This window comes from Geotrypetes seraphini, chromosome 5 (assembly GCF_902459505.1).
Source record: "Geotrypetes seraphini chromosome 5, aGeoSer1.1, whole genome shotgun sequence".
In the NCBI taxonomy this organism is placed as follows: domain Eukaryota; kingdom Metazoa; phylum Chordata; class Amphibia; order Gymnophiona; family Dermophiidae; genus Geotrypetes; species Geotrypetes seraphini.
Window position 1 is genome coordinate 225,266,258 of NC_047088.1, and position 25,484 is coordinate 225,291,741.

Genomic DNA, 25,484 nt, shown 5'->3' on the forward strand with positions numbered 1-25,484 from the left:
CTATTTGCATGCACTGCTTTCAATGCATATTCATTGGGGAAATCCTGAAAACCTGACTGGAATACGGCTCTTGAGGTCCGGAGTTCCCTACCCCTGCCTTAGTGAATGCCTGAAGCTGAAATAGAATAAAGTCAGAAATTAGTAATGGACTCTTCCTACTTCTCTTAAATTATTTTCTACTTTCTCTAGCATTGCTTTATCATGCTTTCTTGGGAGTTGAGAATAAGTCTCTCACTTTGTTCAGCCAGTAGTTTAAATAGAGTCTTAAGCTGAAATGAGATTGTAGAAACTGACATTTTCTGAGATATTCAATGTGATTCCCTTATTGTGTTATCAGTTGACTCATCAACAACAACTGCACAAGTGTATATGTTTGCAAGTGGGGTAACTAATTTTGAAGAATAAGTACTTGCTAATCTCCATTCATTATGGTCAAGGGGTCAGATTTACTTCAGGGTTTACATAATAGTGATGTGTAACTGCAGTTAAATTCCATTATCTCTTGTGGGCTGAACCACAGGCAGTTCAAGGCTTTTTCTTGATGAAGCTGAAGCTGAAGCTGATTATAGTGACATTATGTACTACCGTACTTTGAAGTTTGTGACCAAAAAATACAAGTAGAACGTTAAGGATCATTTGAAAAGGGATGGTGCAGTGGTTGGATTTACAGCCTCAGCACCCTGGGGTTGTGGGTTCAAACCCCACGCTGCTCCTTGTGACCCTGGGCAAGTCACTTAATCCTCCATAGCCCCAGGTACATTAGATAGATTGTGAGCCCACAGGGACAGAGAGGGAAAATACTTGAGTACCTGATTGTAAAAACCGCTTAGATAACCTTGATAGGCGGTATATAAAATCCTAATAAAAAACTTAAAAAAAAAAAAAAACTTACACGCAGAAACTAGTGGAACTAGAAAAGGTTTAGAGAAGATGAACCAAAATGATACTAGAAAGACTGGAATATGTCTCTTATGAAGAAATGCTAAACAGGTTAGGGCTCTTCAGCTTGGAGAAAGATAACTTAGAGGGAATATGATAGATGTTTATAAAACCCACGAGGGGGTAGAGTCATTAAATGAAGAATGGTTGGTTAACCTCTCAAAATAACATAAAAACAAGCGGACACTCCATGAAGCTAATCACCAGTAGATTGGAAACTAATCATTAAAAGTTTTTTTTTCCAAGTGGAATCTGTTGCCATGGGATGCGTTAAAGGCATGGGCAGACTGACAGTTATCTGGGTCCCCAGGCAAAAAAGGATCATGGGCCTCTAGCCAACCATCCAACATGGTTAGGAGAGGATAGGCCCCCTATTGTTATGAGCCCTTAGGCCAGGGGTGTCAAAGTCCCTCCTCGAGGGCCGCAATCCAGTTGGGTTTTCAGGATTTCCCCAATGAATATGCATGAGATCTATTAGCATACAATGAAAGCAGTGCATGCAAATAGATCTCATGCATATTCATTGGGGAAATCCTGAAAACCCGACTGGATTGCGGCCCTTGAGGAAGGACTTTGACACTGCCCTATTGATAGACTGATCATTCCACCACTCGATCAACATAGTAGGATTTAAAAGAATCTCTTGGAGGAAGTCTATAAAAATATTTATTAGCCATGTATATTTAGGATAACCATTGTTCATCCCTGGATCTACATTTTGGGATCTGCTGGGATGGCCACTGTTTGGAGATTGGACTCTGGGCTCAATGGACCGTATTCTGACTCAGCAAGGATCTTCTTATGTCTTCAGTGCGGGTAAGATACAGCAAGTCTTATTATAATTTGAAAAGAAAACTATTGCTTTAGCTGAGAAGAGAAACATAATAATACTTATTATTTTGAAGATAGAAAATGAATACAGTATGTGATTTGACCTTTGTACCTGACATTTTGTCTCATTTAAATCACCTGAATTTGAAAAAAAAAGCAAGATAAATGCCTTCTCATATCAGAACTTGCTAGCAACGTGGCATCCTTCAGATTCAACTTAGCATTATTTCATTCACACGTTTAAACAACACTGTCATTTTCCAAAGTGACAAAAACTGCTTCAGCAGTGCAACAGCCATCTAGACACACACACATAATTAAACTCACCACACAGCTTACCAGTGTGTCTCTCTCATGACTCCTTAGTGAGAGTGTAAGGGATTCCATAGGAAGTTACCATTCCCCTTTAATGACACTCCCTCACAATTGCAGAACCACTTTAAACCTTACTTTCCTGCCCAGGGTGTATAAAAGCTCAGGACACAGCTAGGTTGAGAAGATCCAGAGGGAGGCAGCGCAGCCTCACTGCATTATCTCAATCATCTATGTGTGAGCTGCAATTAGGACAGTCAACCAGCACAAGTTCAACTTGGGACCTTGCAGAACTATATCTTTGACTGGATGCTGTCTGGCATATGTTATTTGCTAAAGATTGTACTGGTAACTCTATGGACCCAGGCCTAACTCAAGTGGAGTGTGCTCCTCACTGAAAGACAGTACTGAATATTATGACTGCAGGAGCAGGCCATGAGTAGGGTTACCAGACATCCGGATTTCCCTGGACGACTCTTCAAATCCCGACACTTTGTCCGGGTTTTGAAAAGCTGGCAGCGAGTGACATCATCACGGATGCAACACAGGCTAAAACCATGGAGTCGGGACAGAGGGCAGGGCACCAAGAGCAGGAGAGCAGGATATGCAGAGGGAGAGTGTGGCACAGTGGTTAAAGCTACAGCCTCCGCACCCTTGGGTTGTGACCCTGGGCAAGTCACTTAATCCCCCCATTGCTCCAGGTACATTAGATAGATTGTGAGCCCACTGGGACAGACAGGGAAAAATGCTTGAGTGCCTGAATAAACTCATGTAAACCGCTTTGAGCTCTCCTGGGAAAACGATATATATATAAAACTGAACAAATAAATAAATAGAATCAGAGCAGGAGAAGCAGAATTGGGGCAGAGAGCAGGGTTTTTAAACAAGCGACTGGTCCTCAGCAGTTTTTTGATTGGACAGCCCAGTCGGTGCTCCTGAAATTGTTTTGTGAATCGCGTCCTTCCTACTTTGCCTGTTGTTCTCCCTCATTTGCATGTGCGGATCAGATCGGATTGGAGGATGATCGGCACAGAGGTTAGTGAATCGGATTGGAGGAAAATTGGGTCGGTACATGATCGCAAAAACGATCGGTGGGCTTAGTGAATCTAGACCAGATCAAAGACTAGTGTATGTGCTCATGTTTAACTGTAGGCAGTGAGGCACGTAACTGCATATATTCTATACAACTTCGTGCACAAGTTCTGGTCACACCACTGATCCATCTATGCTCCTCCTCAGTTCATGCTCCCTTGTAGTTGCATGCTATGGATTTTAGGTGCACATAACATTACCATTATTATATCAAATTATTCATGCAACTGATATTATTCTATAACCATTCTGTGCAACTTTGCACACTAAACATAGAATTGGGTGCATAAGTTTATAGAATTTGGGAGCTTATGTGCAAACCCTTATTGGGTAATTCAGCAGAAAGATTTAGAAAAATATGACATTTTTATTAAAGAAAACTTTGTTCCATTTCAGAATCAGGTATTCCTTTATAGAAAACTATTGTAACCAGGTATTTATATACCCTCAGCAAGAAAGGAAGAGAATAAAATACACACTAGTTGCTTTATATAATTGCTAGGTTGAAGTGTGTTCCCTCAGTGACATAGAAACATAGTAATTGATGGCAGATAATGATCCATCCAGTCTGCCCATCCTGATTCAATTTAATTATTTCTTTCTTCTTAGCTATTTCTGGGCAAGAATCCAAAGCTCTGCACCGGTATTTAGGCCAAGGAAACCCTGGCCTAAATAGGAGGTGCTAAGTCCATTTTAAGCACCGCTGGGCGTGATACTATAAACAATGAGGACTGAAAACTGACACGCATCATGTTCATCAATGCCTAATTTTTAGGCGCCGTTTACAGAATTGGAGCCTTTAGTGACATTATTGCAGGCAACGATGATTATGGCAAAGAAATGAATGGAGCGGAGCAGAAGGCAGTGCATTTCTGTCAGATATGTATGATTTATTTGCTGTGCCTGTGGTTTGAAAGAAGTATTAGGGGAAAAATGGCCATAAACTGACGCCTGAACTCAAGGCCAATTAATAGCTGCCTTTGTAAACTAATCAGAGGAGTTTATGTGTCTGTTAAGATCAAACCCTGCCTGTGCTGCCAACACAGTGGTGATTGTTGCGAAGCTGCTAATTTAACAGAGACTGACAACATTTTGTTATCAGTGAGAACATAATTTGGTGTGTTAGCGTGAGAGTGATTAATTATCCACTGAGCTGAAGTTAAAGTGAAAGGCTCTTTTGGCAGTGATTCTGTAAAGAAGGTGCCAACATCTAGGCCTCAAGGGTGCACATATATGACCAGAATGTGCGCATATGAAAACATACCGTATGAACCCCTTGAAAATTGTTCGTGGTGCCATTCTTCAGTGATTGCTATTTCTATTCCCTTTTAAGATTCAATTTAATAATAATAATAAATTTATTTTTATATACCACCTGACCAGGAATGGTTCTAGGCGGTTCACAACAAGTAAAACAGCGAAAAATACAATTTAAAAGTGAAAATACATCAGATAATAAACATAGGAAATGCATAAAATTTTAAAAGATACAAATTTATCAAATAATTGTGTCTTCAATAATTTTTTAAAATCAAGATAGGAAGAAGCTCCTAGCGTAATTTTTCCAAACCAAACATTCAGTTTAGCAGCCTGAAAAGAGAGAGTTCTCTCAAGAAACCTTTTATAACAAATCATTTAACGGCGTCGGGAAGCAGGTAGAACGTGAAGGCAATGCGAGTCGATCACGGAGCCCGGGATGGGCTCTGTGATCGACTCGCATTGCCTTTGTGATAGAAACATAGAAACATAGAAAGATGACGGCAGAAAAGGGCTATAGCCCATCAAGTCTGCCCACTCTACTGACCCACCCCATTAAGTCTGAGTACTAATGACCTAGTTCCTTAACTCGACCCTCGTAAGGATCCTACTAGGGCATCCCATTTATTCTTAAAGTCATCTACTTAAAGTGATCTACTGGTCGACTATGATCGACCTTTTGGGCACCCCTCATATAATGAATGACTGAAGAAATTTGCCGGTTATTGTTTTTTTCATCACGTGCCTAAATTTTAGCCACTACACATATTCTACAGACCATGCCTAGAGTTAGGCAACAGTTTATACAATAGCTGAAAGCATGTTTTTATTCTGCACCAATTTTTCTGACACCATAGAATTTAGTCCATGGTGTGTAAATTTACATTTGAGAATATAAAATAAGAGGGTCTGTGTCTAATATAGCTTACTGTATTTTAAATTTTTATTTGCTCTATTGAGATTGAAAACCAGTGTTTATTAACCTTAACTACAAAATAAATCATTATCCCCCCTCTTTTACTAACTCATAGCGCAGGTTTTAGCGCTAGCAGCGGCAGTAACTGCTATGGCGCTCATAGGAATTCTATGTGCGTCGGAGCAGTTACCGTCGCTGCCAGTGCTAAAGCCCATGCTAACATAGTAACATAGTAACATAGTAGATGACGGCAGATAAAGACCCGAATGGTCCATCCAGTCTGCCCAACCTGATTCAATTTAAATTTATTTAAATTTTTTCTTCTTAGCTTTACTGTGCTTAGTAAAAGCGTTAGTAAAAGAGGGGGTATATCTATGGAAGAAGAGAGTGTCAGTCAAAGTTGGTGGTCGAAACATAAACAACCTGCATTATGTAGATGACACAACACTCTTTGTCAGCAGTAAAGAATATATATTGTATCTACTGAGGAAAATCAAAGCTGAAAGCCATAAAATGGGATTAGACCTGAACATATACTTGACGAATATCGTGAGCACAGAAAATGATGAAAGATTTTGAACTTGAAGGTGATAGAATAGAAGTTGTAAAGAGTTTTAATTTCTTAGGTTCCTTTGTAAACAAGGAAGGAACTGGTAGTGAAGAAATATGCCATAGCAAGGCATTTGGTTGCTTTACAATGAAGACTCTTGACAAAGTATTTAAAGGTAAGGAAATAACACTCAAAGTGAAGACCAGACTTGTCCATGCATCTATTTTCTCAGTGGTTAATTATGGATGCAAAAGTTGGACATTATGGAAGCAAGACAGAAAGAAGATTGATTAATTTGCACTTCGGTGATGGAGAAGGATTTTATGTGTGCCATGGACGGCCAGAAAAATTAATACATCAATTTTAGGAGAGATAGAACTATGTCACGTGATGAAGTTACGACTTTCTTATTGTGGAGGATGGAGGTAGGGAGTGATGCTGCAGTATGGGAAAAGGAAGGGAAAGGAAAGAGGATGAGACGCTGGATACTTTGCGGAGAAATGGGGAAAGGAAGGGTAGATGCTCAACTATGGAAGGAAGGGAGGGGAGATGAGATGCTGGCCATTTTGAGGGTGGGGAGGGAAAAGAAGAAGATGGTGAGAATCAGATACTTGGGCTGGCACAGCTTATATGCAGAATAAGGAGATAGATATTGAGGAGCAAGGCCATTAATCCATGTAAAAGTGAGAAGAAGGCATGTGAACATTGCACAATACCTAAGGGGCAGTATAATGAGCAGATGAGAGAGATAACATGAGAATGGTAAGAGAGACAGTACAGATGCAGATGATTCTGAAGAACTAAGGCCGGTTCTGGGCAGACTTATATGGTCTGTGCCCTGTATATGGCTATTTGGTTTAGGATGGACTGGGGAGGGCTTTGACAGGAACTCCAGTAATTTGGAGATTGTTTAGATAGGTTGGAGTGAACGTCTATGGCACTTAAAACACATCTCTTTATAAAATCTTTTACTACCTGTATGACTTCTTTGTGTGATATGTTATGTGTATTTTTTTTGTGTATAGCATATGTTTATAATAAGAGGGTACATGTAGTTTTTATTGTGAACTGCATAGAAGCCTTTTGAATACTTTGTAGTATAACAAATACCAATAAATAAATCAATATGACCCAGAAATATCATAGAAAAAATTGAATCATGAATTTATAATGTGTGCACCTGTTGGGCAGACTGGATGGCACAATAAAACAGGGGAACCAATTCCACAAAAATCGAACAAGCAAGAGCAAAGTGGAAATGTCCAATCAGAAAGGTGCACAAAAAAGTGTCTTTCAACTCATCTGATAAATCCAATGTTCTTTATTCATCCAAACCAATTCAAACATCCAAAGCAACTCAATGACTCGACATGATCATGTTTCGGCCATCCGGCCTGCATCAGGAGTCTTAGGAGTCTTTGGGTCTTTTTCTCTCACTGCATGGCCGAGTTGTTTTGCAGTGCTATAGATTCGGAGCAACGGCATGAACATTTTACTTTAGTCCACTTGTTATTTTAAAGACCATTCGATACCCAAAGACTCCTAAGACTCCTGACGCAGGCCGGATGGCCGAAACATTGAGTTGCTTTGGATGTTTGAATTGGTTTGGATGAATAAAGATCATTGGATTTATCAGATGAGTTGAAAGACACTTTTTTATGCACCATTCTGATTGGACATTTCCACTTTGCTCTTGCTTGGGCAGACTGGATGGCCCATTCAAGTCTTTATCTGCTGTCATTTACTATGTTACTATGAAGGAGATGCAGTCTAGTCAGAAGAAAAATGGCATACAGCATAAATAACAACTATCAAATGTAAGTGCCGAATAGATTTTCACAGTGTTATGATGCTGGAAGTGGGTAATAGAATGTAGTTTTGAAATGCAGACAGTAGTAATCAAGACTTCTAGCAGTGTATGAGAAGGAATGAAAAGGGTACAGAATCAACTGACAGAACACCGGGAGCAGAATAAACCTATTCAATTACCCTTCTTTTAAATCATGCCAATACAAGAAGTTTTTTTGATAGAATTTTATCATTCCAGGCCGCCAAACTGAATTACATGGCTTGGAAAAACAATTCTAGAGGCCACTTATTACTGTGAGTTTAGAAAATCACTAAAAACACACTTGTTTGAAATATTTTCCTCTTAGTCTCGTTACTGCATAATCTACCACAAATTCTTATTAATTTTTTATATCTTAACTCTTCTATTGTCTTAACTTTTATTGATTTTTATCAGATGCATTCCTTTACTGACAGTTTTTAATGTATTCAGATATCGACTATTTATTCTGTATTTTAGATATTGATTGATGTATTCAGATCGACTGTTTATTCTGTATTTTAGATATTGATTGTATGTATTTTTTTGTTGTGAACCACTTCGAACTTTTGGTATAGCGGTATACAAGAAATAAATTATTATTATTATTATTTAGTATGTGAAGAGCTCAGCACAAGGTGTTGTGCGCAAACCCAGGATAACAGAGTCAACATAAGAACATAAGAAGTTGCCTCCGCTGAGGCAGACCAGAGGTCCATCTTGCCCAGCGGTCCGCTCCCGCGGCGGCCCATCAGGCCTATTGCCTGAACAGTGGTCCCAGACTAATTTTGTAACTTACCTCTAATCCTATCCCTAAACCTACCTCCACTCCTATCTGTACCCCTCAATCCCTTTGTCCTCCAGGTACCTATCCAAACCTTCTTTGAAGCCCTGTAGCGTGCTCCTGCAAGAATCAGAAGGATGCGCCACAAGGAACTGAAGGGGAGGAGGAGGAGCAGTGGCATAGCAAGGGTGGGAGGTGCCTGGGGTGATGGGCCCCCCACTCCTCTCAGCCCCACCCTGCTCCTTCCACGCCAACCCCCTCCCCCACTTTCCGCATCTCCATGCCACACTTGTGCCCTCCCTTCCCACCCCTGCACCTCTTTAAATCTTCACCAGTGCGAGCAACTTCTCCGGCCTGATGCTCGTGCTTGCATTGGCTTTCCTTCTGATGTCACTTTGCTTCTGATGCAGGCTAAAGTAATTGCTCATGCTGGAGAAGTTTTTAAGAGGTACAGGGATGGGGAAGGGAGGGTGCAAGCATGATGGCGGGGGGAGGGGGGTCCCCCCTGCCCTTCTTTACCATGCCATTGAGGAGGAGGATCATGAGAAATGACAGATTTGCATAGCAGCAGTAAAGGAGTAGCAGAGGGACATTCAAAGGGGATCAATAGGGTCACGTGTGACCCATAGTGCAGGGAGAAGAGTAGTGGGCCAAAGACAAGTCTTTATGGAACAGTATGTATAGTACAGTATAATTTCATTATAATGGACTTCAAGGGACATGGAAAAACAGTGTGTTATATCCAGAGTCCGTTATATTCAGAGTTGCATTTTTTAAAAACTTTATTTAGGTCAACTTGAAACAACGTACAATCGATGAACAACAGTCACTGCACAAGCCATATCAGCAACATCAAGAACAAAACTCAGCAAAACATTGGTAAGGCATGAAACGATTGCAAAACTAGAACACTAAAAGATGTTTAAAGCATTATGTTGTACTGTAAAGAAAAATACTCTTTCATTTTCTTCTGGGTTGCATTTTGATACTATATCACTGGCATGCCATGGCCTTGTAGGCGGAGCCTGCATGTCAGTTATAGCCAAAGAAAACTACAGCTAAAAGCGGCTCTGGGGACCAAATTGGTTGTCCGTTTTATCCGAAAGTCCGTTATATGCGAGTTCGCTATATGCAATGATTTTCTGCACTAGTATGTAATTACCGTACTTTTAAATGTCTTGCATTCATATCAAATGTTAGATATTGGGTTACACATAATACCTGCTTAGAGTAGTGACTATTTCTTCATGGTTCTTTGAGTAAATAGTGTTGATATTTCAGACACAGTACATATCATTTACTGTAAAATATGGTTCTTAAAATTGTTCCAGGAATTCTAAATTTACTTATATGTTGTACAGATTGATGTGAGGTGACTCAATAATTTACTATTTTGCTACATTTATGAAAAGCCGTGAGCATTATAAAATGACAAAAACAGCGTCTCCTTTCTCTGACAAGCGTCTGAGTTAATTTTGCCTTAGAGGTCTGTCATTCAAGCCTAATACTCTTCCTTAGAAACACTATGTGGTTCAGGGACATGAAAGCAGTGGGCAGGGTTATAGTGGTTAACAAGTGTCATAGTGGAAAGAATATTGCTCCTGCTAGCTTAAAGCTCACTGGAACACAGCCAAGTCAAATCCATTACTTGTTTCTAAACTATTCACCTTTTACCTTCTTAAGACAAAGAAGGTTCAAGAACGTGTTCTGATATATTTTTCTTTGGTCATGGCATTTAATGATGGTGATCTATTTAGCCTTCTTGTGCAATATAGAAGCACTGTTTTACAAAATTAAAAAAAGTCTAAGGTGCACCAAATACTAAATGAAAATTAGTTAATTCCATTCTTGTTCAAGCAAAACTAGTCCAAATTTGCAACCAGTACTTCTACTTTAGTCCACCAAGAGACTAAAACCCTCTGGCTGACCTCATTTGTAGGCAGGTGCCCTACAGGTGAATTTGCTGACTTTCTAAAGGAAATTGGAATGTGCAGGAAAGTGCTAGAACAAGAGGAGTGTAGAGTATGATCGGTGGGTGACTGGTGGAAGCAGAATTCTCCTCTGACTATATTGTATAAAAGAGACTCCATATAGAGAATGACATGGTGACAAAATTTGTCACCGTTCCCATCCCCACGGATAACCGTGGGAAACCATCTCCATGTCAATTTTTATGGAGAGAGGGAAGAATCAAAGTATGAATGGGCACAACCACTGACCCTCAAGCCTTGCATTGAAGAATGCTGATGTAGAAGGACTGAGGCTGAGATAGACACTAAAGAATGACATGGGGAACTGGTTAGAAAATAAGACCATAAGTGTTTCCATACTGGGACAGACTGAAGATCCATCAAGCCCAGTATCCTGTTTCCAGCAGTTGGCAACACAGATCCCAAGTGGCAGAAACCCAAAGAGTAACAACCTTCCAGAGCTGAGATTGTGATGTCATAATGCTTCATTCTACCAATGCCTATGAGTCAGCCTCATCACTGATGGCTTCATTATCCTATATAGTACTCCCCTCAAAATTCATGGGGGTTCCGTTCCAGGCAGGTGAGTCGGGCTATACCAATCAGGAGCTGCTTTGAAACGCAGCTCCTGATTGGTGTAGCCTGACTTTACTCCAGGAAGAGGCGGTCGGAGCAGACCGCAAATGAGTGAGTCTGCGATTTGCAAACTGCGAATTCGCAGGGGAACACTGTACTTGGCTCACATAAGAATCAGAGTATGAATAGGCACAGTCACTGACCCTCAAGCCTTGCATTGAAGAATGCTGGTGAAGGACTGAGGTTGAAATAGACACTAAAGAATGACATGGGATTGTTTCCCAAGGTTATCCGCGGGGACGGGAACTGGGATGAATTTTGTCACCATGTCATTCTCTAACTCCATATAGGAGCAATATCTTAGGTTTCTCTCCTGCCTCTGTTCTTCAATCCATCATAGGAGGAAGCCCCTTCAAACTAAAGCCTCACCAAGACAGAACTCAAATGAATATTTCAGCCTACTGGTTATGTCACCCAGACTAGCCACATTGCAGGCATTAAAAACATGTATAGAATAAGTGTAGGTGTCAGATCCACTGCCCTGCCTAGAAAATAGAGAGACTGGAGATCCCTCTGCTTCCTTTCCTTACTGTTAGAGAAGAAAGGGGAAAGACTGAACTGTCTTTTGTCTGAATCCAACAAGGCACCTGGACTGCCTAAGGGTGGTTTAGAATCATATTAAAGCTGAAGGAGGAGAGAACAGTTCTACATCTACTTTGATTACTCCTGGGGGAATTCTGTGCAAAAAAATAGAAAACTCTGCATACATTGTCATTTTTTTGCTCAGAATTCCCCCATTATACGGGTTGGAATTTCCCACAGATAAGAATCCTCTCCAATCACAACAATTTCCCATGCACAGATTTCCACCCTATTCTCATAACATGCACACACTGCATCTACCTTTTTCCAGCACCCCTTACTCTATTCATCTTTTTGAGCTCCTCCACACATTCCATCTACCTTTTTGCCAGATCCCTCCCTGCATAAGAACATAAACATTGCTATACTGGGATAGACTGAAGGTCTATCAAGCCCAATATCCTGTTTCCAACAGTGGCCAACCCAGGTCACAAGTACCTGTCAAGATCCCAAAGAGTTAAGCACATTTTATGCTGCTTATTCTTGGAATAAGCAGTGGATTTCCTCAAGTCTACTTATGAACTTTTGTTTTAGGAAATTACCCAAATCTTTTTAAAACCCTGCTAAGCTAACTTCTTTTACCACATTTTCTGGCCATAAGTGCCTGAACCAATCAACACCTTAAACCCTTCCTCAGTGCATCAAAGGGATATCGGGTTACAGTAAAGCTTCAAACAAGAGCATAGAGGGATGCAACCTATGTGAAGTGGCAGGTGCTACTCCAGCCACCTTACTGGGTAGACTAAATGATCCTTACTGGCATTTATCTGCTATTATGTTGCTAGGATATTCAGCCCAGTATCCAAGTAAGTGTCTGGATAAAATTAGAACAGCCTTTTTGCCGGTCTAATGTTATCTGGGCATTTACCCACTTAATGGACTCGATTAACTTCTTGTGCTTTATTTGATGTAGCGAATAAAACTTTGGCAAGAGACATGGTGCGATCTGCTATCATCGCTGCCGCTCGCTGGATACCGTCACGACCGTGGCATCTGTTAAGTGCCTCTATATATCAACTTGGGAGCTGACCATCTCAATTTAACTGCCAGGTTAAATTCCTTTTGAATGTTGATCCCAGACTGCATCTGCCATTGCCTGAGCGTGGTATGAAACGACAATAGCACAGGAAGAGAATATGTGGAACACACACTGAAAACTGACAGACAACGTGCTTTGTAATTCTCTTATCTTTATTTCTGGAAACATAGCGCTTTGTTATCGCTTTCATTTTCCTGCAGCAATGCTGCTGTTTCAGCTCTTCACTTTCTTCTCGCAGCATAGTTACACAGAGAGATACTGACTTGCTCCCAAATCTGCGACCTGGTTTTAGGAAAATCGCTGGTGTACACTATGTGAGGCAGAAACCTGAGAGAGACCTGCTCTCCTCATTTGACTGTTGTATTTATGGATCAGCCTGACAGACAGAGGGAAGGTGTGACCCTGCTTTTCTTAACCAGCTACAAATCACTGAATTCATTTTCAGCAGTGTCACTCACAAACCTATTAAAATAGAATTGGCCCTGGCACCAATCCTCGAGGCACTCCACTACTTAGTTTCCTTTTCTCTTTTAATCCATTTCACTACCTCAGATTAGAAACTGTTTGATAGTCACGGGTTCCCAGTGTGTGGAACGCATTTCCTAAGGCAGGGGTGTCCAACCTTTTGGCTCCCCTGGGCCGCATTGGCCGAAAAAATTTTTCTGGGGCTGCACAAACATGCAAACGCTGCAGCAAGACAGAGGAGGGAGCTGGCAAGACGGTAAACACCCGGGAGCAGCAGAGGAAAACACTGCATCACCCTCGACCGGGGCCGCACAAAATACTTCACGGGCCGCATGTGACCCTCGGGCCGCAGGTTGGACACCTCTGCCCTAAGGGCTATGTGAGATATTTGTTAAGGGTATGTAGCACCCAGTGCCTATCCATTGCCTTCCCCTTCCTACAGCCACCTGATCATCTGCCTAGCCATGGCAAGAAGAAAGGGAAACAGTATTCTTCCTTTCCCAGATGCCCACTTGTTTACTCACCCGTTGTCTCCCCAACAGCATGGCTACAAGCAGTGTCATAGTAAGGGAGGGGGGACCGATCCGCCCCGGGCATCATGTTGGTGGGAGCACCACTCTTCCCTTTGCCACATGTGCGCCCTCCATTCTCTTCCCCCACACCTTTAATTGTTCATTGCTTCAAACAACGTCAACGAGTTCCTGACAACCATGTCAGCTCTCCTGCTGACGTTACTTCTGGGTGCCGCGCATAGGAAATGATGTCAGAGGGCGAGCTGACAGGGTCGCAAGGAGCATGTTGAAGTTGTTATTCATGGCAGTGAACAACTAGAGGTATGGGGGAAGGGAAGGGGGGTGCGTGTATGGCAGGGGGATCAGGGAAGGAGCAGGGGAACAGAGCCGAGGGTGGAGGAGGGGCGCTTCTGCCACGGGTACCTCTCACCCTCGCTACGCCACTGGCTGCAAGAAAACCAAAATGACTGTGGGACTTGGCCTTGTGCATGCTGCTGGCAACCCTTGATAGTCCTGACTCTTACGAAGTAACTTCCTATTTTGGAGGGGCAGGATATGGAAGACCTGCCAGTGGTGTTTAGCGCCAACTGCAGCGGTAACAGCTCTGCCGCTTATAGGAATTATATGAGCATTGGAGCTGTTACCGCTGCAGCCGACAATAAAAACCGCGCAATGGTTTTGTAAAAGGGGGGGGGGATAATTTTCTAGACAGCAGTATGATAACCATCATCACTATTGCAACCAGCAGATTTTGGTATCATTCCTTTTTATTCTTTCCACTTTTTGAAGCACTTGAAAATCCGACAAGATTTTCAAATACTGACATCTGCTTAAAGGTTCTCAGTTCTGGCAACAACTGTACACGTTTTAGTATTGCTGTGGTTGCAAGTTCTTTGAAATTCTATTTCATTGAAATGCACTATACAGTTGCAAACGATTATTTCACATCTTAAAACTGTGGTTATGATGATGTGCACTTGCAACAGTGCCATCCAACATTACCTCTGTTACCTTTGTACGATATTAAAATGTAGTAAAAGATTTTTAGCTTATGTATGACTCGAGTGTAAGGGTGTAAATTCCCTTTATTATAAATGATGCCACAAACTTTGAAATCTGTTCACTAGACAGCGTAATGGTTGTGGGTTTTTTTCTGCCAATTAATGCACATTAATGTGAAATAATATGTTATTTCCTAATAATGCTGCTTAATGCATGATTTACTGCAACAGAAGTTAATGTGTTGCGAAGCATGCAAATGCATGCAAAAAGTTCACTATTGTGCAAATAAATAACCCAGCTTGCATCAAATTTTGCAAGCTCTGTGTTATTCACTGAAAACTTAACAGTACCTCAGAAAATTGTGCCACATTTTGATTGACCCACTAACGAGTGAGCTTGTGCAGCCAGGCATCAAGTTAAAAGGGTCAGTATAGTAAAAAAAAAAAATAGCTCACCCCAGTGTCGTAGCAAGGGCAGGAGGTGCCTTGGGTGGTGCTCCCCTCTCCTTCTGCACCCTCTACGCTACACTCATGCCCTCCATTCCCCGTATCTCTTTAAATTTACACAAGCCCAAGCAGTTTCTCTGGCCCACTGTTCATCCTGGCGTTGGCTTTCCCTCTGACATCACTTCCTGGCCCTGCTACCCGGAAGTGATTTCAGAGGAGAGCCAGGCCTGCGCGAGCGGCAAGCCAGAGAAGTTGCTTGCGCTGGCAAAGATTTAAAGAGGTATTGGGGGTGGAGAAGGGAGGGCGTGAGTGTGGCGTGGGGGCCGGAGAGATGCCGGCACCGCCACCATGATGGCGCCTGGGGCAGTCTGCCCCCACCCCCTTACTACGCCACTAGCCGACTCCCTACTCCTAATCCATATTTTTTTTTTAAAAAACCATATGACCTTCCAAGACTCATACCTAAACTTTCATCCTCATCCTTTATAAACTATAGGACTCCTTGCTTCGCCCACCCAGACTCAGCCTCTATAACCTAATTCCTTTTATAAAAAAGGGCACCCATCACTGGCCCCGCTGTATCCCTAACCCTGATTTCATTTAACTTAATGACCGGGCCCCCGGGCACACCTCTTTGTTGCTACACTCAAGAAAATCATGTACCGTCGCTAGGTGACAGAAGGGCTTCATTTTACACATAGCAGTTTCTGGAGTAAGAACAAATGGGGATCATTCCTTCTTACCACCGTTCATCAGAGATCCTTGTGATGTTTGTTGTAGTGGTGGTGGTTGGGGTGAATGAGGGTCTGGGATAGCCAAGGAAACCAGAGATTCTTTAAAAAAGGATTGGGTACTAAAACAGATGAGGGTAGGTGGTGCTATGAAGGCCAATGGAAGGTGCTTCTTGTTTATAAAAGAGATCAGACGGTTGAATTGAGAATAAAGCGGTCATGGATTTGATATACCCCCTTTCTGTGGTTCATCTAAAGCAGTTTATATATATTATATGGAGGTACTTTTTCTGTCCCTAGTAGGCTTATAATTTAAGGTTTGTTTTGTTCTGTTCCTAGAGCAACGGAAAGTTAAATGAATGGCTCAGATTTATAAGGAGCTGCTGTAGTAAGGATCAAACCCAGTTCTTCAGGCTCTTAGCCCACTGAACTAACCATTAGGCTGCTTCTTCAGGTACAGTCTTATAGTTTCTAAGGATGTGATTGGGGCCGGGGCATAACCTAGGGTTACCATATTTTTCTCCGGTAAACCTCGGCCACATGAGCCTGCAGCCCCACCCCATCCTGCTCCAGCCCTGCCCAGTTCTGCCTCCAGCCTCGCCCCATTCTGCCCCAAGCTCCGCCTCCACAACGCTTCCTCTCTTCTTCTGGACGAGATCCAGCCATATCTGGAGGGCCCGGAGCATGCGCGGATGTGTGTGACATCATCTGCACATGCTCAGAGGCCCTCCAGATGCAGTCAGAGGCCGTTTGGACTTTCTAAAACCCAGACAAATGCCGGGTTTTGGAAAGTCTGTCCAGGAGTCTGGACAGTCCTCTAAAAAAGGGCATGTCTGGGTTTTCCAGAATGTCTGGTAACCCTAGCATAACCTTGCCGGCCCTTTACAAAGTAGTGGTCCAAGTCGGGGTCCTGAATTTTACATTGCTGCTGCTGAGATTGTGTGGTATTCCCAGCTACAGCAATACAAAAAAAAAAAAAAGTCCTGTGGTAAAATAGAGAGGTTAATAAATAGTCCCTTCTGTGTGTTAAAGCAAATTTGGCTGCTGTGGGTGTCTGTGGAGAGGGTGAGAATTTGTGATGTAACAAAGTATAAAAGCCACTTTAGAAAAAAGGGGTGCCTTGGTTTAGGGCCCATGAATTTATTAACCGCCTTTTCAGTGAAGAGATTAACTCAAAGTGGTTTACAATATATTGAAGAGTAATCAGGTACTCAAGTATTTTCCCTATCTGTCCTGTAGGCCAGGAGTGTCAAAGTCCCTCCTCGAGGGCTGCAATCCAGTTGGGTTTTCAGGATTCCCCCCAATGAATATGCATGAGATCTATTTGCATGTACTGCTTTCACAGTATGCTAATAGATCTCATACATATTCATTGGGGAAATCCGGAAAACCCAACTGGATTGCAGCCCTCAAGGAGGGACTTTGACACCCCTGCTCTAGGGAGTGTGTTCTTAGGTCTTGGAGAAAGTGTCTATAGTGTTTGGTTTGGACCCCATGGATCCCAAGGGAGAGTTTGATCAGGAACAACATATCCAGACTAGAGAATGACATGGGGAAAAAAATCTGTCCCCTTCACCGCCCTGTCCCCGAACCCGCCATCTCCTTCACCGTCCCGTCCCCTTCCCCACAGCATCCACCCTTCCCTCTTGCCACCTCACCGCCCTTCAGCGGCCCGACAATCTCCCTCCCCCTTACCTTCGCGGCATAAAAAACTTAAGAAACGGAAGGCGTGCGGTTACTGATTGCGCGCGCAGCCACTTCCCTCCCTCCCTACCTCCGGCCAAATCTATCTCCCTCCTTCCCTCCCTTCCCCTTACCTTTGCAGTGCTTTAGAAAAGAAACTGATGCCGGCGAAGCCTGCCTGTGCCGCCCTGCAGTCGCACGTGTGTGGGCAGAAACTTCTCCTCTGACGCAACCAGAAGTTGCGTCAGAGGAGAAGCTTCCGCCCACACACAGCGAGCCGCAGGTAACTACCACCATGTCATTCTCTAATCCAGACCAAGGAGAACATAGGCACATTTTACCCCACCCAGTCAAAGGCATACAAAGCAAAAAAATATATATGATGGACTATTAGCAACCCAAGCAGCAAGACTAGACCACCACATCTCCAATCTGATGACCACAACGCCCAACTACAAAACCTTCAGGAAAGAATTGAAAACCATGCCATTCAACATCCCTGATCCTAATGCTTTTTCCAACTATCAACCTTGTAATCTCTCTGTGAATGCCCAGGCCAATTCTTTTGTTAACTTCTTATTGGCGGGATAGAAGACACCAATGTAATGTAAATAACTTTATGTGTACATCAAAGAGCCAGATATACTATGAGGTTTAATCATTGCTAGATTGAGCCATTAAGGTTTATATGAAGTTGTGCTGGCTGGCATGCATCTGTCTACTGTACATAAACTAATCCAAAGTTTTCTAGAATTTCCCCTGTGACAGACTCATTCTGGCCACCATTGTCTGAACCAGGCAGCTAGTGAAAAGGAATCCAAGAAATGAACAATTATCCAGAATTACAATGCCATCCAACAGCAAAATGCCTGTGCTCAGATATCTGAATGGAATGGCTCTTCTTTCACCAGATTACCACCATTTCTTCACCCACTATCTATGGACCAATTATTCAAAGAAATTTTCCCATGAAAAGAAAATGGGAAAAATCCTTTAGGGGAAGACTCCATGAACAAGATGAGAAGTCTAGAGAATCAGGGATTCCAAGGTTGAGTGTGAGGCTGATAGCTGGGGTCCAGTGTCACTGGAGCGAAGAAAGCAAGGTGCCTGTCAGAAGCTGCATTGACACGCAGCTCCTGGTTGGTGAGGCCCGACTTTAGTGCAGGAATAGGTGGTCGCAGCATACTGTGAGCGATTTCCTTCACTCGCTGGAACTTCGGCTGCTCTCTCCTGCCTTTCTGGCTGCCCTCTCCTGTCTCCCCCGCTAAAAACTTTATCCACATGCAAATATCGGTGGAGTACTGTACTTCTTTGGGATGTAAGTTTAAAACCAGGACCAGCCAAAGTCTCCCTCCTGGAATGGGTTACTTGGCAGCTCTGGACCAGCAGAATTGCAGAAACAAAGTCTCTTTCTTTTGTGGGCTGAAGACTACAGTCTATTGAGAGAAGTCAAAGGATCAAGCAGCTGTATTCTTAGTTATCCCTTTTGTGTTTGACTTGTATTGAAGTGACATTATTTTCATTTGTTCTACCCCAACAATTTTCATCAGGAACTTTTTTTTATCTGAACTTGTATTCAGACTGAACATTGGGTTTTTGAGAGAGGTTGTGCCGACTGAGGTTGGGAACATGAGTGAGACAAAGCAAACCTTTCCCAAGGGTCAAGAGAATAGAGTGCCAGCTCCTGCCCTTCTCATCTGCCCTGTGCTCCTTTGCCCACATAGTACCCCAGGGCTACACATTCACAGGAGAATGGTGAACAAAAGCGGACTGTGTTTCAAAATACAGAGTATTGGAAAGTGAAAACTTGCTCTAGGAAATGGGAATATATTTGCAATAAAAAAAAAAACTAGCAAAGCAAGTCAGATCCGAAGAGGGCATTTGTAAACAGTATAAATCTCAGTGGCTTCATGGTATGTAGGGAACAGTTCACACAGGATTCTCTTTGTACGCCTCTGGCAGATTAATAACTGTGTGCTGGGTCAGCATGTTCTCCTTCGTTCCTCTTTTTCTCTTTCGTTAGATTATGAAATATGGGTGCCATAGGGTGGTGGTGGTGATGGTGGAGGGGCTATGGGAGCCCATTTGCTTCCCTTCATGTCAGGGCTGGAATTTAATGATGGATTGTTTATGTAACTTTTCCTCTAACTTTTGTTTTTGTACATCCGTATTTCTTTTCATCCCTTAACCCTCTGAAAATATATTTTCGGCTCTCCTGTTACGAAACCTGAAACAGGTTGGGCAACACCTAGATGCAAAAATGTCGAGAGATCTGCAAGTTGAAACTTGTGTCCTTAATACATGAAGACCTATCTATCAAAGGGAATATTATGATATGCCTCATGTGAAAAGATCTGTTATATTTGTAATGGTTAAAACTGATAAAACTGGGTATGTTTAGCTCTCTATTTTGATTGACATGAAATTAGTATGAATTTTTCAGCTAGTGTGTGCTAATCTTGTGCATGCACTAAAAACGTTAGCACACCTTTGTGAAAGGAGCCCTATATCTTCACCAGTGTTAACACTTTTTGGAAACCTGTTTATATATATCACAAGCTCAAAATTGGTTCCTAAACTGCATGCAAACATGACTTCCATTGTATATAAATTATATATAAGCTTACCTCATGCATATTCATTGCATTGAGAACCCTTGGGTCTTTTCAATGATGTCCTGTTGGTACTCTACCAAATTGAATACAAGGCATCATCCTTTTTATTTAAGAATAAGATAGTATAGTTCTTAGGTTTGTATAGTTCTGGGTAAAGCTGAAGAGATGTGAAGGAGGTTGCTGGGCAAGGTCAGAGATGTCAAGTTAAATAGTAGAGAATTAATTAATTCTAGGATGGAGATTTTGGAACAATCCTGGATTTCTGACCCCTCCATCCTGGTGCAATATGGGATATAAAGCACTACAAATCCCATACTGCTTTGGGGAAGTAAGTTCAAAACCAGGATTGGCTAAAACGTTTGCAGCTTTGAACTTGTTACTTGCAGTCTCTGCAATATCCTGAGTTCTGATTGGATAGAGGGCTGAGCGGAGACTGGGAGTGTTGGGTGTGGCTGCACCTCGAATACTGTGTGCAATTTTGGTCACCATATCTCCAAAAAAAGATGTAGTGGAATTAGAAAAGGTACAGGTGATGAAAATGATAAAAGGGATAGGACAATTTCCCTATGTGGAAAGGCTAAAGTGGCTAGGGCTCTTCAGCTTGGAGAAGAGATGGCTCAGGGGTGATATGATAGAGGTCTACAAAATACTGAGTATGATAGATGTGAATTGCTTGTTTACTCTTTCCAAAAATACTAGGACTAGGGAGCATGCAATGAAGCTACTAAGTAGTAGATTTAAAATTGGAAAAAAAATATTTCTTCACACAATGTATAATTAAACTCTGGAATTTGTTGCCAGAGAATGTGGTGAAATTAGATAGCTTAGCAGGGTTTTAAAAAGGTTTGGATAATTTCTTAAAAGAGAAATCCATAGGCCATTATTGAGATGGCTTAGGGAAATCCCCTGCTTATTCCTAGGATAAGCAGCATGAAATCTGTTTTACTACTTGGGATCTAACTACCGTATTTTCACGCAAATAACGCGCACCCGTATAAAACGCGCACACGGGTATAGCGCGCAGAAATCACGATGATATGTACAAAAACTTTGGTATACCGCGCTCACGGGTATACCGCGCATGCTGCCCGACGCTCCTTTCGCCCGCCCTGACTTTCCGACTCTCCGTTCACCCCCCCTGACTTCCGTGCACTGTCCCCCCTTGAAGGTCTGTCCCCATCCTGAAAGCCTGATGCCCCCCCCCCGACGTCCGATACATCCCTCCCCCCGAAGGACCGCCGACTCCCCAACAATATCGGGCCAGGAGGGAGCCCAAATCCTCCTGGCCACGGCGACCCCCTAACCCCACCCCGCACTACATTACGGGCAGGAGGGATCCCAGGCCCTCCTGCCCTCGACGCAAACCCCCCTCCCCCCAACGACTGCCCCCCCCCCCAAGAACCTCCGACCGCCCCCACAGCCGACCCGCGACCCCCCCTGGCGACCCCCACGACCCCCCCACCCCCCTTCCCCGTACCTTTGGTAGTTGGGCCAGAAGGGAGCCCAAACCCTCCTGGCCACGGCGACCCCCTAACCCCACCCCGCACTACATTACGGGCAGGAGGGATCCCAGGCCCTCCTGCCCTCGACGCAAACCCCCCCCCCCCCCAACGACCGCCCCCCCCAAGAACCTCCGACCGCTCCCCCAACCGACCCGCGACCCCCCTGGCGACCCCCACGACCCCCCCACCCCCCTTCCCCGTACCTTTGGTAGTTGGCCGGACAGACGGGAGCCAAACCCGCCTGTCCGGCAGGCAGCCAACGAAGGAATGAGGCCGGATTGGCCCATCCATCCTAAAGCTCCGCCTACTGGTGGGGCCTAAGGCGCGTGGGCCAATCAGAATAGGCCCTGGAGCCTTAGGTCCCACCTGGGGGCGCGGCCTGAGGCACATGGTCGGGTTGGGCCCATGTGCCTCAGGCCGCGCCCCCAGGTGGGACCTAAGGCTCCAGGGCCTATTCTGATTGGCCCACGCGCCTTAGGCCCCACCAGTAGGCGGAGCTTTAGGATGGATGGGCCAATCCGGCCTCATTCCTTCGTTGGCTGCCTGCCGGACAGGCGGGTTTGGCTCCCGTCTGTCCGGCCAACTACCAAAGGTACGGGGAAGGGGGGTGGGGGGGTCGTGGGGGTCGCCAGGGGGATCGCGGGTCGGCTGGGGGGCGGTCGGAGGTTCTTGGGGGGGGAGGGGGGTTTGCGTCGAGGGCAGGAGGGCCTGGGATCCCTCCTGCCCGTAATGTAGTGCGGGGTGGGGTTAGGGGGTCGCCGTGGCCAGGAGGGTTTGGGCTCCCTTCTGGCCCGATATTGTCGGGAAGTCGGCGGTCCTTCGGGGTGGGGGTGCGAGTGGTCCTGCCGGGGGGGGGGGATGTATCGGACGTCGGGGTGTCGGCCGGGCAAGAGGGCTTGGGCTCCCTCTTGCTCCGATCGTGGATGCGGGTGCGGGTGGGAGCGCGTGCGAGCGGTCGTTCGGGGTGGGGGTGCGAGTGGTCCTGCCGGGGGGGGGATGTATCGGACGTCGGGGAGTCGGCCGGGCAAGAGGGCTTGGGCTCCCTCTTGCTCCGATCGTGGATGCGGGTGCGGGCGGGAGCGCGTGCGCGCGGTCGTTCGGGGTGGGGGTGCGAGTGGTCCTGCCGGGGGGGGGGATGTATCGGACGTCGGGGAGTCGGCCGGGCAAGAGGGCTTGGGCTCCCTCTTGCTCCGATCGTGGATGCGGGTGCGAGCGCTTGCGAGCGGTCGTTCGGGGTGGGGGTGCGAGCGGTCCTGCTGGGGGGGGTGAATCGGGCGTCGGGCAGGGTGGGAACTATGTTTTAAAACTTTTGTATACCGCGCTCACGCATATAACGCGCGAGGGGTATGCGCGGTAGGTAAAAACGCATATAACGCGCGCGTTATATGCGTGAAAATACGGTAGGTACTTGGGACTTGGGTTGCCACTGTTGGAAACAGGATACTGGGCTTGATGGACCTTCGGTCTGTCCCAGTATGGCAATTCTTATTTACGTAAAGGAGACTGTTCTCATTTTTACTTACCTATCATCCAATTACTATTTCTCACATATCAATTTTGCTGGTCATGTTTAATGTAACTATGGTAAGTACTTATCTTGAAGGTAGAACCTGAATCATTTAAGGTAAAGTGCTATTTGCTGATATGTGACTTAGCTACTGTTTACTACTTTCAGCAGTGCCTGTTTGTAGTTCAGCTTGAAGACCACTTTTCTTGGCATCAGATAAGAACATAAGAATAGCCTTACTGGGTCAGTCTAATGGTCCATATAGCCCAATATCCTTTCTTCATGGTGATCAATCCAGGTCACAAGTACTTGGTAAAACCCCAAATAATAGCAACATTCCATGCTACCAATCCAGGACAGCAGTGGCTTCCCCCATATTTGTCCCAATAGTAGAATATGGACTTTTCTCCCAGGAACTTGTTCAAACCTTTTTTTAAAACCAGCTGTGTTAACCTTTCTTACCACATCCTCTGGCAATGCATTCCAAAGCTTAGCTATTCTCTGAGTGAAAAAAAATATTTTCTCCTATTGGTTTTGAAAGGATCTCCCTGTATCTTCATAAAGTGTCTGCCTAGTCTTTGTAATTTTTGATGGAGTAGATAAAGTCAATCCACTTGTATCCATTCTACACCACTCAGGATTTTGTAGACTTCAATCATATCTTCCCTCAGCTATCTCTTTTTCAAGCTGAAGAGCTCTAACCTCTTTAGTCTTTTCTCATACGAGAGCAGTTCCATCCCTTTTGTCATCTTGGCTGCTCTTCTTTGAACCTTTTTTAGTTCTGCTATATCTTTTTTTGAGATAAGGTGACCAGAACTGAACACAATATTCAAGGTGAGGTTGCACCATGGAGCGATACAGAGGTATTATAACATTCTTAGTCTTGTTTACCATCCTTTTTAAAAATAATTCCTAGTATTTTTTTTTTGGCCGCCGCCACACATTGGGTGGAAGGTTTCAGTATATTGTCTACAATGGGGGTGAAGAACTTAGGTGCATGACAGACGAGCAGGACTTGGATGTGACTGTAAGTGATGATCTTAAGGTGGTCAAACAGGTTGAAAAAATGACGGTGAAAGCTAGAAGGATGCTAGGGTGCATAGTGAGAGGTATGGTCAGTAGGAAAAAGGAGGTATTGATGCCCCTATATATGACTGGTGAGACCTCATTTAGAATATTGTGTGCAATTCTGGAAACCGCACCTTCAAACAGATATAAAAAGGTTACTAAAATGGTGCGTGGTCTTAGACAGACTTAGAGATCTCAATATGTACAGTATACTTTGGAGGAAAGGCAGAAGAGGGGAGGGAGATATGATAGAGATGCTTAAATACCTACATAGTGTAAATGTGCATGAGTAAAGTCTCTTGCATTTGAAAGGAAACTGAAATAAGAGAGCATAGGATGAAGTCAAGAGATGATAGGCTCCAGAGTAATCTGAGGAAATACTTTTTTACGGAAAGGGTGGTAGATGCGTGGAACATTCTCTCAGAAGAGGTGGTGGAGATAAAGACTGTGTCTGAATTTTAAAAAGTGTGGGCTAGGCACGAGAGAGACGGAGAGGGAAAAGACTGGTAGGCAGTCTGTTTTTGGAATAGTTGCTAAATTCTAGTGCCTTAAACTACTTTAAAAGTTGGGAACAATTTCAGGGAGGTCTTTTGGGGTACAGGTAGACTGCCAGAAGCATCCATGTATGTGTGTGGGTATGGATTGTGTATTGTGCATATAAGGTTTGAAAGGATTCTGTGGAATAGTGTGTGTGTGAATTCTAAAAAAATGTTTTGTCCGTTGGGGTTTTATTTCAGTGCTGAGTGGATGTTGTTACCTGAGCTGGTATTGTGAGTAATGGTTTTGGGGCTTTTTGGACAGAGAGCTGAGATTTAGGAGTTAATTTGGTGAGAATTTGACGTGGCATGATAACTTATACAGGTTTGAGAAAATTTTTAGGGGAGTTTGTTGGCTCTTTACTGACTGGTGTAAAGGAAAAGCATGCTCCAGAGACTGCTCTGTAGGCTATTATTTGAAATAATTGTTTTTAAAGGATTGCTAATTTAGGAATCCTTCAGTTTAAGAAAGATTAAAGAGAATTTTAAGGGTTTTCTTCTTTTCCTGTGAAGAGAACTGAGAAGCTCTGAAAAGAAAGGATTCTGAGTTTAAACAGTGGTTGAACTGAAAAGGGTAGTTATTTAGAAATTCTTTTAGAAAATTGATATTAAAGTAAAGAGAAGGACACAGAGAGACAAAAGAGAGTACTTAGCCTTAACCAGGGGTCTCCTTTGTTGTGG